The 14,974-nt window shown below is 43.5% G+C and overlaps 1 pseudogene; it reads left to right on the forward strand.

Moving 5' to 3' along the window:
• Positions 1-257: 257 nt before the first annotated feature.
• On the forward strand, positions 258-3,450 carry LOC134353564 (uncharacterized; annotated as a pseudogene).
• Positions 3,451-14,974: the final 11,524 nt, after the last annotated feature.

Here is a 14,974-nt window from a genome sequence, read left to right on the forward strand (position 1 = left end):
GGCTGGGTGACCACCGAATAGATTGGTGATGACTGGAGAGACAGTTGACAGCACGGAAAGACAGCAAACGTGGCAGGGAGGGGGAGCAGACCAACCTGCATCTTCTCTGAAGAAGAACCCAAGAAAGCTATAGATATACCCAATGAAAGCCACCCCCAGGGGAGCCTGAGGGGTGGGGGGCAGAATGAGCACTCCAATAGGACAGACCTGATAACAACGACCAAGGCAAATGGATTATCGATGACAAGAGATGCATTTGCGTCACGGTTTGTAAGAACAAGCGCAGCCTAAAGATCCATCAGGCCAGAATGAAGTGCTTGGAGCAGGAGAATGTTCGCAGCGCGCAGGATTTATGCCTTGTGAGACACAGGAGGAGCCCGGCCTGGAGTCACCCCACAGAGCCCAGAACCTCCAAGCGTCAGAAGCTTCTGTCCCAAGCAACGTAGTTCAACAGCACCAGATCAAGTGGCCCCCAGTCAGCAACAAGAAAGAGTGGCTCCAGTTTGATGGGGATGTAGCAAGGATCATAGAGTTGACAGCCAAGGGAGATGTTGACGGACCACTTCAGACAATGATCATCATCATTGTCAGCTCTGCTACAGAGAGGTTTGGGATAGAAGAGGGAAAGACCACCAGATCCCAATACACGATGAACCGCAGGGCAGCCCAGATCCACCAACTGCGCCAAGTGCTCCGGTCCCTGGCACGGCAGTTCACGGTAGCAATGGAGGAGGAGAAGCCTCCCCTGGTTGAGCTCCAGAACATCTGCAGGAAGAAGCTAATGACCCTGTGCAGAGCAGAATGGCACAGGAGGCGAGGGAGAGAAAGAGCCAGGAAGCGAGCTGCCTTCATAGCCAATCCATTTGGTTTTACAAAACAACTCCTAGGATAGAAATGCAGTGGCCACCTTGTGTGCCCTAAAGAAGAGGTAGACCATTTCCTTCATAACATCCTGAGTGACCCTGCAAGGGAGCAAGAGCTGGGCCTCCACAGAGCCCTTACAAGTTAACCACTCCCCATGGTGGAGTTCGATGTGAGGGAGTCCACCTGGAAGGAAGTTGTGACTTCAGCCAGAGCCAGTTCTGTGCCAGGACCCAGCGGAGTACCCTACAAGGTGTACAAGCACTGCCCGGAGCTTCTCAAGATTCTTTGGAAGATCCTGTGAGTGATCTGGCACAGGGGGACAGGGGCAGACCAGTGGAGGTATGCAGAGGGAGTTGGATTCCCAAGGAGGAAAATTCGTCTGACCTGGAGCAGTGTAGATCCATCTCGCTGCTTAGTGTGGAAGGGAAAATCTTCTTTAGTGTCTAGTCCTGCCAGATGGCAGACTTTCTCCTCAAGAACTTATACAGTATCGACACTTCAGTGCAGTAGGGTGGAATTCCCGGAGTGCCTGGGTGCCTGGAACACACTGGAGTAGTCACCCAGCTGATCAGGGAGGCACAGATGGGGAAGGGGGACCTGGTCGTGCTTTGGCTAGATTTCGCCAATGCGTATGGGTCAATACCCCACAAACTGGTGGAGTTTACACTAGACCAACACTATGTTCCCAGAACTATCAAGGACCTCATCATGAACTACTATGGGAACTTTAGACATGGAATCACTTCTGAAGCTATGACATCAGGCTGGCAGAGGCTGGAGAAGGGGATTATAACTGGGTGTACAATCTCCGTAATTCTCTTTGCCCTTGCCATGAATATGATAGTCAAGGCAGCTGAGGCAGAGTGTAGAGGCCCACTGACCAAGTCTGGTGTTCGGCAGCCCCCGATCAGAGCCTTTATGGATGACCTCACTGTCACGACAACATCAGTTCCTGGCAACAGGTGGATCCTCCAGGGCCTGGAAAAGCTCATCACATGGGCAAAGATGAGCTTCAAACCAGCTAAATCCAGGTCCATGGTGTTGAAGAAGGGCAAAGTGGTGGACAAGTTTCGTTTTACCTCGGATGGCACTACAATTCCATCTATCACCGAGAAGCCAGTCAAGAGCTTGGGGAAGGTCTTTGACTGTAGCCTCAGCGATGCAGCTGCCGTCCGATCAGCTTCCAAGGAGCTTGAGAGCTGGATCACCACGGTGGACAAGTCAGGCCTACCTGGAAGGTTCAAAGCCTGGATTTACCAGCATGGCATCCTACCCCCAATCCTATGACTGCTACTGATATACGAGGTGCCTGTGACAACTGTGGAGAGGAAGGTCAGTAACTACCTTCGAAGGTGGCTGGGCCTACCTCGTAGTCTGAACAGTACAGCACTGTATGAAAGGTGCAAAGAGCTGCCACTTCCCTTCAGCAGCCTGGACGAGGAGTTCGGGGTTTCCCGCATAAGAGAGGTGCTGCAGTACAGGGATTCCAAGGGCCCTAAAGTGGCAGCAGCAGGCATCCAGGTATGGACGGGCAGGAAGTGGAAGGCACAGGAAGGGCTGGTGGTAACAGAGTCCCGGCTGAGTCACAGGGCTGTGGTGGGGACAGTGTCAACTAGGCGAGTGGAGCTGGGCTCCGTTTCACAACCTCTCTATGACAAGGCCAAAGGCAAGGACAGACAGCAACTAGTCCTGGAGGAAGTGCGGGCTGGCATTGGAGAGGAAAGGAATAGCAGGATGGTGGGCATGAGGCAGCAGGGAGCATGGACAAGGTGGGAAGGTGCGCTGGAGCGGAAAATCTCCTGGTCTGACATCTGGCAGGCAGAACCCCAGTGCATTAAATTTATGATCCAGGCTGTCTATGATGTCTTACCAAACCCTGAAAACCTCCATGTCTGGAGCAAGAGCGATACACCAGCATGTCCTCTCTGTCCAGGAAGAGGATCACTGGAGCACATCCTTAGCAGCTGCTTTAAAGCCTTGGGCGAAGGTGGCTACCAGTGGCGTCATGACCAGGTGCTGAAGTCAGTGTCAGAGAGCATTGCGATGGCCATGACCACCAGCAAACAGAGTGGTCAGAGGAAGAACATCTCCTTTGTCAGAACCGGAGCACAGCCCTTACGTCAGCCCAGACCAGCATCATCATCGGGCCTGCTTAGCACCGCAGCAGATTGGCTGCTTCAGATTGACCTGGGGAGGCAGCTGAAGCATCCCGACCAAACAGCAACAACTTCACTGAGGCCAGATGTGGTCCTTTCTTCAGTGTCCTCGAAGCAGGTTGTCCTCATCGAGATGGCAGTTCCCTGGGAGGACCGCATTGAGGAAGCAAATGAGTGGAAGCGGGCCAAGTACCAGGAGCTGGTGGAGCAGTGCTGGAGGCAAGGCTGGAAGGTTCACTGCAAGCCCATCGAAGTGGGGTGCAGGGGTTTTGCCGGCCACTCACTCTGCAGAGTCTACACCCTACTTGGCATCACTGGGGCTGGCAAGAGGAAAGCGATCACAGAGGCCACTGAGAGAGCCTCAAGATGGCTGTGGATCAGGAGGGGTGACCCGTGGGCCAATGCTGCTGGGACACAAGCTGGGGTCTGATCAACCCCGGCGGGATCACCTGGGTGAGGGTGCATGATGTTGAAAGACCGGAAACACCCGACGACCCCAGGTTACATCACTGATGATGTGTCCCAGCGCATCCACAGGATGTATTTTAGAATCTTTTTCCATGATTGTTAGACCAGATGTTTTGATTAAATTGTCATCAGATTGTATTGATAAAATGGTGCCATGCTATTAGTTTTAGGTAGACCAAATAATACAGTATTTTCAAAATATATACAATAAAGCCCAATTCCACTAGATCTCAAATGATTTTATTTTTTGAATGGAAACTAAAGTCACAAAATAAATCTGGAGAACAAGCACAATTTTGAGTTTAATTTGTGCCCAGAATGCACCCAAAGTGAGAGGTCTACACCTGTTATGGTTGAACATTTACCGCATTGATGTTTTGTGAGTGCAGCACATAATACAACAAGAAAAGGATTAAATTGAAAAAAGTAGGAAGTAAAAGCAATATGACTACTGGAGCATTCATTGTTTCTGTATGTGTAAGATCAAATCTATGTGCAAACGGAAGGCTGCAACTTCTGAACTAAAACCCACTTTAAAGAAAAATTGGAGCTTGAGGTGAGAGATTGGATCAAGAATTGAATCTGCAGAGCTCTGTGAGTTTTTCTTAAGGGTATGATAGTTCCCCATGACTAACTCTTATGCCTTTAAAAGCGCAAAGAGGAAACTATCCACACCAACAAGCTTTCTGCTTATTCTTGTGACTCAATCTAACATTAATCTCCCTGCCCTATGTTCCTTCCATCAAGCACTTTATTTTCCTCTTTCCTACCCATACTTGGCTAATTCCACCATCTTGGTGAACATGTTGCAGTCGTTGTCAGGATAATGAAGTTTCACCTGGCCTCTTCCTTCCTTCCCTTAATACCACTTCATTGCCAATCCCTCATCACCCAGATAATTTTCTGGTTTCCTCTATCTAAGCTTCACATGCTTTTTTTAAAAAAAATCTGGTCTTTTTCTTTTTTTGAGAAGGTTAGTCAAGAAATAATATTTGGTTTGTGATATATTGTCCTAGTTTATTACAGGAAGTGAGATTGCCAAAGAATTTGGCCCAGCTGGATGGTGCAGTCCTTTCTGACATCCAGAGCAGCCTGGTTCAGTAGTAAGTAGCTAACCCAGAGAGCGGGAGGAAGGGAAGTCATGGCTAGGAGCTCCAGAGGACCACTGCAGGTTAGTTGGGCAATGGAGGTCTGGCCTGGAGCAGAGCAAAGGCTTCCTTGACAGGTCACCAGGGGTATCCTCTTGCTCCCTGGCATATGAGGAACCACTTATGGTATCAATTGCTCATGCCCATATTTCACTGCTGTGTTTCCAGAACCACAGGAAACCATGCAGCAGCAATTAATTTCAAACAAGCTCCTTATCACCCTGTTGGATGCCATGTCAAAGATGCTAAAACTGGCATGCTTGTCCGCACTGGGACCTCTGTCTACTACTGTGACTGTATCTATCAAAAAAAGTAGAAAACAATCTCCTTCTGCCACCCATATTGTATATGTGGGTGAAATCTCACCTTTATGTCTGGGCAGAAAATAAAGCAAAGTCAGAAACAAGTAGTTAATCCCTGTTTGCTGCTTGCAGTAAAATTAATACTCGTCCCTAGCTTCCAATATGTGATTGTTGTACCAGGGAGACCTGATTTTGTCTAGTAATGGTCAGTCAGTTCCCTCTTTAATCTAATCCTGTGTCCTTAAGTGTTTGGCACTGGACTGACTGTGGAGAATTCACAGAATTCAATATCTGATGATACCATGATCCATTTAATAACATGAAATGGCTGCGCTGGTATCAGTTTGTTAATAGCTCAGTTGAATAGTTTAGGGTGTTATTTAGATTTTAGGTATTTAAGTCAAAAAGTTGGTATGCCAATACCAGATGTAGCCTTAATATTTTATATGCTTTGCACTATTGCTTTTGGACTTCAACGGATGAAAACTGCCTTGAAAATGTAATTATTGTGGTTAGAGAAAAATATAGGGCTATGTAGGAGGGAAGGGTGAGATTGATCTGAGAATAGATTAATAGACTGGTGAAACATTGTGGGCTAAAGAGCCTGAACTGTGCTGTAATGATCTACGTGCTGTGTTCAGTGTAGAAGCTAAGCTGATAATGAGATAGTCTTATTATAACCCTGATTTGATTCATGTAACTTTAACTGTATTAATGAAACTTTGGAACTGCATTTCCCCTTAAACAACAAAAAAAAATGAGTGAGTAGTTACAGTGCACCGAGACATCAAGGTGAGAGGAGTATGATCTAACAGCAGAATTGCTCAAAATTAAAAATCATTGTAGGTTAACATGAATCCATTTTTAATTTTCTTTTGTGCATTTTGATTTTTAGAGGAGTGATGATTAGTTCTCATCTCATTTCAGAAAGTGAAGGATTCTGGGCTGGAGACTGTAGCTCCTACAGTGGTCCAACATTGGGTGTGCTCCAGACAGCATCCATGTCAGGACTTTGGCTCACATACATCCAACCACAGCTTAATGTTAAGAGGTTTCTAGAGCCTTTTACAATTACAGTGTAGCAGGAACAGGCAAGACTTTGCAGGAATTCTCATATCCCTGGACCACAGAGGGAGTTGGCAAGACAAGGGTAACAGAAGGCATCCAGATTGCTTACAAATGTTCACAGCAACCATTTTAGAATGACTAGTCCAGTGTTAACAAAGGAATCTGCATTGGACTTTCTGGTCAAGATTCCCGTATGGGAGTTCTTAAAGTAAAGCAAATGAAGGATCTGTGTTTTAATGTTGCAATGCAGATTCCTTTGAGTGACATTGCTTACTTTAACTAAAGTAGTTGCCAGGAAGACCTAAAGAAAATTTATAAACAAATGTGGTGGTCTTCTAGGAAGGCAGGTGAGTACAATGTGTCCTTTTTGCCATGAGATGCAAACTGACATGAAATGGAGAAACTCCCTCTGAATTTGAAGAATTCACCAGGCCACCCATGTGGTCTAGGAAGTCTCCTCCTTCCTAATAACTTTCAAAGAAAATTTATTATCAAAGTACATACACATCACCATATACTACCCTGGGATTCATTTTCTTGTGAGCATTCACAGTAAATACAAAAAAATGCTCAATGGAATCAATGAAAAACTCTACACAGTAATGAAGGGCAAACAACCAATGCACAAAAGATGACAAATTGTGCAAGTACAATAAGAAAAAACAGAATACTAATAATAGTTGTAATGAGTTGTAGAGTCCTTGAAACAGAGTCCAAAGGTTATGGAATCAGTTCAGTGTTGGTGTGAGTGAAGTTATCTACTCTGGTTTGGGATCCTGATGGGTGAAGTGTAATAACTATTTCTGAACCTGGTGCTGTGCAGCCTAAGGCTCCTGTACCTCCATCCTGATGGCACCTGTGAGAACAGAGCAAGGCCTAGTTGATGGTAGTTCTTGACAATGGATGCTGCTTTTCTGCAAAACCACTCCACAGGAGAGAGAGAAAAAGAATATATATATAAAAAATAAATAACAGATGGGGTACGAGGGGGAGGAGGGGCATTAACGGAAGTTAGAGAAGTCAATGTTCATGCCATCAAGTTGGAGGCTACCCAGACAGAATATAAGGTGCTGTTCCTCCAACCTGAGCGTGGTATCCCATCCGTTATTTTATATATATATTTTTTTTCTTTTTTTCTCTCTCCTTTTTCTCCCTTTGTCCCTTTCACTATACTCCTTGCCCATCCTCTGGGCTTCACCCCTCCCCTTTCTTTCTCCCTAGGCCTCCTGTCCCATGATCCTCTCATATCCCTTTTGCCAATCAACTGTCTGGCTCTTGGCTCCATCCCTCCCCCTCCTGCCTTCTCCTATCATTTTGGATCACCCCCTCCCCCTCCCACTTTCAAATCTCTTGCTAGCTCTTCCTTCAGTTAGTCCTGATGAAGGGTCTCAGCCCAAAACGTCAACTGTACCTCTTCCTAGAGATGCTGCCTGGCCTGCTGCGCTCACCAGCAATTTTTATGTGTGTTACTTGAAATTCCAGCATCTGCAGATTTCCTCGTGTTTTCGTTTAACCACCGGAAACAGGTGGGCTTGGACTGAATGGGAAGCTAAATTGGGAAACATCCGAAATATTATCTTTTTTTACAGAGGAAGCCCAGAGACCATAGTAGATGAAGAGAACGTTTGATAGAATCGTCAAATTCCCAACTCCAGTTGACATTGAAGATGCTGTTATCAAGATGTCATGCTATTTGAGCTATCAATAGGTTATGGTAAATACATGGCTCTTTCCAACATTTGCTGTGAACACTCGGTGGCCGTTATGTTGTGGGTTGCAGGTGGAAATATTCTCATTTGGTATATCAGGTGAACTGCTTGCCTGTTTAGAGTTAATTCAGTACATTCCACACAGATTCTGAAAACAGCACAGTTCTATGCAGTAATTATACCAAATGTCAGGATTTTTCTGTAGTGTACACTCTTTCAAATCCTGGCTCATCTGTGCCAGACAGCACCATATCAGACAGTGACTAACATCCTGGCTATCATTACTCTCCTGATTAGGAAGGAAGTAACTGGGTGAAATCACAGATGTTGGAAATCTGAAATAAAAACAGAAAATGCTGGAAAAACTCAGTATGTCAGGCATTAACTATAGAAAAAGAAACAGTTAATGTTGTAGGTCTGGGACCTCAGTTGTAAATGAGAGTGAAGCAAGTTAGTTTGCTGGGAAAGTTATAGAGTGTCAAGGACAAGAGGAATTTCTTTCAGTATCAAACAATCTGTAAAGTGAAAAGAACTGTCGATATTTTGGATTAAAAAGCTGAATCAGGGTAACTGCTGGGTGTCTGAGATGGGATTTCAATCTGAAACATCCACAGTTCTACGTGAACTTTACCCATGGCCTTTGACAAAACCCTACATGTTAGAATTCAAAGTACCTCGGATGTGCTATCCAAGGCTGGCTTAGTGAAAGAAGTCAAAGGATGCTGAGGAGGATTATGTTTTACATTGGAAGCCTGTGACATGTGACGTGCCACACGAAGATCAGTGCTGGGTCTGCTATTGTTTGTCGTAAATATTAATGATATGAGTGTGAGTGGAAGTGCTTTGATTGGTAAGTTGAATATGACATCAAATTTAGTGGTATAGTAGACAATGAAGAAGATTGCCTAAGATTACAACAGTATATTGGTGAACTGGGAAAGTGGACAAGGGAATGGCGGATGGAATTTAACTTGGACAACTGCAAAGCAATGTAATTTGGGAAGTTAAAACAGGCCAAGACATACATGGTGAATAGCAGAGCTCTGGTAAGTGTTGTTGAGTAAATAAACCAGGGGGTACATGTTCTCTAGAAGTTAAGATACATTTAGGCCATGTGCTAAAGAAGACATTTGGTGTGTTTGCCTACCCAGTTGGAGCATTAGAATTAGGAAGTCACTTAACAGTTGTACAAAATATTGATTCGACTGCACTTGTAGTATTTTGTGTAGTGTCTGCAGTTCTGGTCACCAAGCCAAAGGAAGGATGTGATAGAACAGCAGAGGATGTAGAAAGGTTCACAAGCTTATTGCTGGTAATGCAGGCATTCAGTGATGAAGAGAAACTGGATAAGCTGGGAACTGTTCTGAAGAAGACTGCAGTTTATAAAATCATAAGGAATGCAGATAATATAGATTGTTATCGTCTTTTTTCCCCCAGAATACAAGAGTCCAAAACTGAAAGATGCAGATTCAAAGTGAGAGAGGAAAACTATAAGGGAAATCTAAGGGGCATTTTTTTTCAGAAGATAGTGCCAACATTGAACAAGTTGCCAGAGTAAGAGATAGAGACAAGTGCAATTACACCATTAAAAAAAACATTTGGACAGGTACATGGATGAGAGAGGTTTGGATGTATATGGGTTATACATAGGCAAATGGGACAACTTGGACAACCTAGCCTAAAGGGCTTGTTTCTGTGTGGTGTAACTACCCATCAATGAAAACATTACACAGACTCTACATCATTGACAACACATTAGACAGACAAAGGAGCTTCACTGCCCTTAGCTGGCCTTATTTCACCCAACAGAGGAATTCAGTTTGTAGGACCATTGCCCTTTCGTCATTTGCCTCCTCTGCCTAGACTAACCTGTCTATGTTCCAATGGAAGGTTCTAGAAATGAAATATAAACTCATTGGTGCTGTTTAACCTGCAGAGTTTCACTATCATAATATTGGTTACATACCATGACAGCAGGGCCCACTCTGCCATTAAAATCATCACTGAGCACGTAATTGTCATTCTTAAGGCATATTCCTACTCCAATTTTATCTCTTACTCCAGTTCCTGCCACTCATATGGTCGCTGTGTCATCTTACATACATACCTTCCCTAGCTTAACTCTTTGACATCATTCTGAAGATTATAGCCAGGATGAGGGAAATAAGTCGTTTCAGAGGAGCGCAGTAATGACCTTTGCTCACTGACCTCTCCTCTTCACTGATTCTTCTTGCTTCCTCATGATGTGTAAGGGTGGTCTTTCTGACTTACTCCCTGTGGTGTTATGTGCCATCTCCGTCCAAGAAGTAAAATTCAGACACTGTTGACAGAGGAAAAAATATTTCAAACCATGTGTCTGCATTCATTCTAGAAAAGGATACTGGTCAATACATGAATGAAATTTCCAATGCAAAACTTTGTGGAAGGGGTATCCATACCTGATTATGAGAAAAAGATCATTTGGAGATTCAGTATGACATGCACTCTTTGTATTTTGACCACAACTTCCAGACCTTTAGCATAGCCTTGGATAAGAATAGGAGCAGATAGCATGGAAAAGAATTTAATTGGTGGAGGATGAATTATTATGCTATTAGGCAGAAACTTGGGAGTGTAAACTGGAAATAAATATACTCAGGGAAATGCACAGCAGAAATGTGCAGATTGATTAGGAACATGTCAATGGGTTTCTGGACAGATTTGTCTCCTTGAGGCAGGGTAAAGGAACCATGGTTGTCAAGAGATGAGGAGCATCTAGTCAAGAGGAAGAAAGTAACGTCCCTCGGTAGTCATGAAGGATTGGTTCCACGGCCCCCTGGGGATACCAAACTCCGCGGATGCTCAAGTTCCTTATATAAAATGGCGTAGTATTTGCATATAACCTACGCACATCCTCCCGTATACTTTAAATCATCTCTAGATTACTTATAATACCTAATACAATGTAAATGTTATGTAAATAGTTGTTATACTGTATTGTTTAGGGAATAATGACAAGAAAAAAAAGTCTGTACATGTTCAGTACAGATGCGAACATCGTAGCTCTTCTGGGAACACTGATGCTGCCTCGGCATCAGCCAATGCCAATTCTCCCGTGATCTTTAAGTTCTTGAGGCTGTAGCGCTTTACATAGCTAGCCAGCCGTCCCTTACTAGCCTTAAACTCCTTCCTCTCGCTCACAACACAAGAAGCGAATGAACGAGATGCGAGGCGGACAATGCTCAAACAACGAGTGCTGGAGAGAGACTGAGGAGCTGTGAAATGGCGGGAGGCTACAGCAGGGTATGCCTACACATCACTTCATTCACGTGCATTCAGCGTAGTGCTCAGCGTGTGGCAAATTCAAGTTTTGCTTGTGAAACTTTCTGGAATTTGTTTTCGAATATTTTCAATCCACGGATGCGAAACCCACGGATACGGAGGGCCGACTGTATTTCAATTTCAGGAAACAAGGAACAGACAGGGCTGTTGAGAGTCACGAGGTAGCCAGGAAGGAGCTTAAGAATGGACTTAGGAGAGTTGGAAGGGGCATGAAAAGGCCTTGGTGGGTAGATTTAAGGAAAACTGAAAGACATTCTACACATATGTGGAGAACTGAAGGATGACTAGAGTGAGGGAAGGACCAATCACGGATTTTTTTTAAAAAAGTGTGCCTGAAATCAGAGGAGATAGAGGAAGTCCTTAATGAATATTTTGTTTCAGTATTCACCAGTGAGAGAGACTTTGACGAATGTGAGGTTAGCATTGAACAGGCTGATGATCATACATGTTGATGGTAAAAAAGTGCTGGTACTCTTGAAAAACATTAGGATAGATGAGTGATCGTGGGCTGGTTGGGATTTACTCCAGGTTATTGCGGGAAGTGAGGGAAGAGACTCCTGTACCTTTAATGGTGGTCTTTACATCATCACTGGTCACAGGAGTAATGCAGAGGACTGGAAGGTGGGAAATGCCATTCCTTTGTTCACAAAAAGGTAAAAGGAATAACACTGGGAATTATAGACCACTGAACCTTGTGTTGGTGGTGGGCAAAGAACTGGAGAATAATCTTAGAGACAGGATCTATAAGAATTTGGAGACATACAGTCTGATTAGGGGTAGTCAGCATGGCTTTGTGAGGGGCAGGTCATGCCTAACAAGCTTGACTGAATTCTTTGAGGAGATGACAACACATGTCAATGATAGCAGAGCAGTGAACTTGGTTGCATGGAATCAGAATTGGCTTGCCTACAGAAGGCAGAGGGTGGTAGTAGATGGAGCATATCCTGCCTGGAGGTTGGTGATTAGCAGTTTGCTGCATGGATCAGTTTAGGACCCCTGCTCTTTGTGATTTTAATAAGTAACTTGGATGAGGAAGTGGAAGGGTGGGTTAGTATGTTTGCAGATGACACATAGGTTGGGTGGCATTGTAGATGGTGTAGAAGGTTGCCATAGATTACAATAGAACATTGATGGGCTACAAAGTTAGGCTGAGAAGTAGTAGATGGAGTTCAATCAGAAATGTGTGAAGTGATACTCTTTGGAAGGTCGAAATTGAAGGCAGAATACAAGATTAATGGTAGGATCCCTAGTAGTGTACAGGGACTGGGGGGTTTGGGGGGCTACACCCATAGGTCCCTCAAAGCTGCGAAAGTTGATAGAGTGGTTAAGAAGGCATACGATACGTTGGCCTTCATTAGTCGCAGGATTTAGTCCAAGAGCTGCGAGGTAGTATTGCAGCTCGATAAAATTCTGGTTAGACTGTACTTGGAGTATTATGTCACCTCATTATAGGAAGGATGTGGAAGCTTTAGAGAAGGAACAGAGTAGATTTACCAGGATGATGCCTGGATTAAAGAGCACATCTTATGAGGAAATTTGAGTGAGCTAGGAAACAAAGGAGCACAAGACATGATTTGACAGTAGTATATATGATGATAAGACATTGATAGAGTGGACAGTCAGCACCCTTTTCCCAGGGTGGAAATGGCTAATATAAAAGGGCATGAATTTTAGGTGAATGGAGCAAAGTGTCAGAGGTAGGCGTTTTACATAGAGAGTGGTGGGTGTGTGGAACGTGCTGATGGGGGTGGTGTTAGAGGCACAAGGGACATTTAAGGCAAATGGATGCAAGAAAAATAGAGGTTTACATGGGAGAGAAACATTAGTTTTATCTTGGAGTGGGGTCAAAGTGTGGCACAACATGGTGGGCCGAGGGGTTTCTGTTGTGCTGTACTGTTCTGTCTTCTATAATCTAACAGCCTGGTGAAGGGAAGTGGTTTGGTAGAAAGGCATAGGGTGTTGCAGACATCTGGCAACATCAAACATGCTCCTTGAACAATGATGTAAGTAATCAGATGATCCGCTATTCTTGCTGAAGTTTGTTGATGATAATTGTTGGTCCAAATACCAGTAGTTCTTTTTGAATAAAGGTCTGACTAAAAGTCCTCAAAGCTCTGGTGACTACCAAGTCCTTGGAATTCCTTCAGTATCGCATTAACTTAGAAAAGGAAGTAATGACTTTACAAATCCACATTAATAAAATCCTTAATTTCATCTCTAGAAGAGTGGAAATTGAGTCTAATTTATCCTTAACAAATCATAAAACATAGCTGTAGTCTGGGTTTGCACTTTAACCTTTCCTGTGTGAATTCTATTATTAATCATTGTAAATATATAAAATTGGATAATTGCATTAAGCAGCTTGGTCTCAAAGTTGGTATTAAGCCTTAACTGAGACTAGATGTGATTGTTTCTATTTTTCTGATAAAATTAAAATGAAGGGACATGTGGTAAGTTACCTTTGAAAAAATTCTCTTCTGTACATGAACATTGTTAAGAATTGAAGAAAAGGATTAATATTGAAATGAGAATTCACTTTTCATTTTGACAAAGAAAGGACAACATTTTGAATATTTAATTTGGTATATTAATGATCATTCATCAAGAGCAAAAATGATTATAGTGGATATAAAATATGGAAACATTGTTCTATAAACTTTGACACGGCTCATTTAACAAAAGAAGCAGTGAAAGTATCATCAATATCTTCCTCCCAAAAGAGTGAGAAACCTTGTATATTTTACCACTGCCACATTCACAAATATTCCACATCTGTAATCTTCTTCAAGATAAATTCACTGATCCTGCACAATGAAGGCAGTGGGCTTGAAACTAAGTGTGAAGTATTGTCGTTCTAATCAAACCCAGTAAGTGTGAGAACAGAGATGCAAGAGACTGCAGATATTGAAATCTGGAACAAAAACAACAAAGCTGAAGTGTTCCTTATGACAGAGTCTCCAATTGCACAACTTACAATACAGAAGAGAGATGTCAGGGGTAAGTTTTTTACTCAGAGAGTGGTGAGTGCGTGGAATGGGCTGCCAGCAACAGTGGTGGAAGCGGTTACGATAGGGTCCTTTAAGAGACTATTGGATAGGTACATGGAGCTTAGCAAAATAGAGGGCTATAGGTAAGCCTAGGTAATTTCTAAGGTAGGGACATGTTCAGCACAACTTTGTGGGCCGAAGGGCCTGTATTGTGCTGTAGGTTTTCTATGTTTCTAAATGTAAACAATTGCAGGAACTTGATGGGTCAAATAGTGTCCATGGAGACAAAGGGATGGTCATTGTTTCGGGTCAGGGCCCTTCTCCAGCAGTAAGAGTGTAGCAGGAAGATAACAAGTATAAATAAGTAAAGGTGAGACAGAGTCTGGTAGGAACCCAATGAGGAGGAGATGATGGGCAGTTGCAATCAGGTGAGGTAGAGCAGAGAATAAAATTCAAATTCAAGTTCATATTCAGTGGCCATTTTATTAGGTACACATGTACACATGCTTGTTAATGCAAGTATCTAAATAGACAATCATATAGCAGCAGCTCAATGTATAAAAATGTGGAGACATGGTCAAGAGGTGCAGTCATTGTTCAGAATGGAGAAGAAATGTGATCTAGGTGGGTTTGACCATGAAGTGATTGTTGGTGCCAGACAGTGTGGTTTGAGTATCTCAGAAACTGCTCATTTCTGAGATGTTCATACACAACAGTCTCTAGAGATTATAGAGAATGGTGCAAGAAATAAAAACATCCAGCGAGCAGCAGTTCTGTGGATGAAAATGTCTTGTTAATGACAGAGATCAAGGGATAATGCTCAGACTGGTTCAAACTGACAGTAACTCAAACAACAATGGTGTGCAGAAGAGCATCTCAGAATACACAACACAATGAACCTTGAAGTGCAAACAACAGGAATTCTGCAGATGCTGGAAATTCAAGCAACAC

This window comes from Mobula hypostoma, chromosome 1, assembly GCF_963921235.1.
Source record: "Mobula hypostoma chromosome 1, sMobHyp1.1, whole genome shotgun sequence".
NCBI classification, from domain to species: domain Eukaryota; kingdom Metazoa; phylum Chordata; class Chondrichthyes; order Myliobatiformes; family Myliobatidae; genus Mobula; species Mobula hypostoma.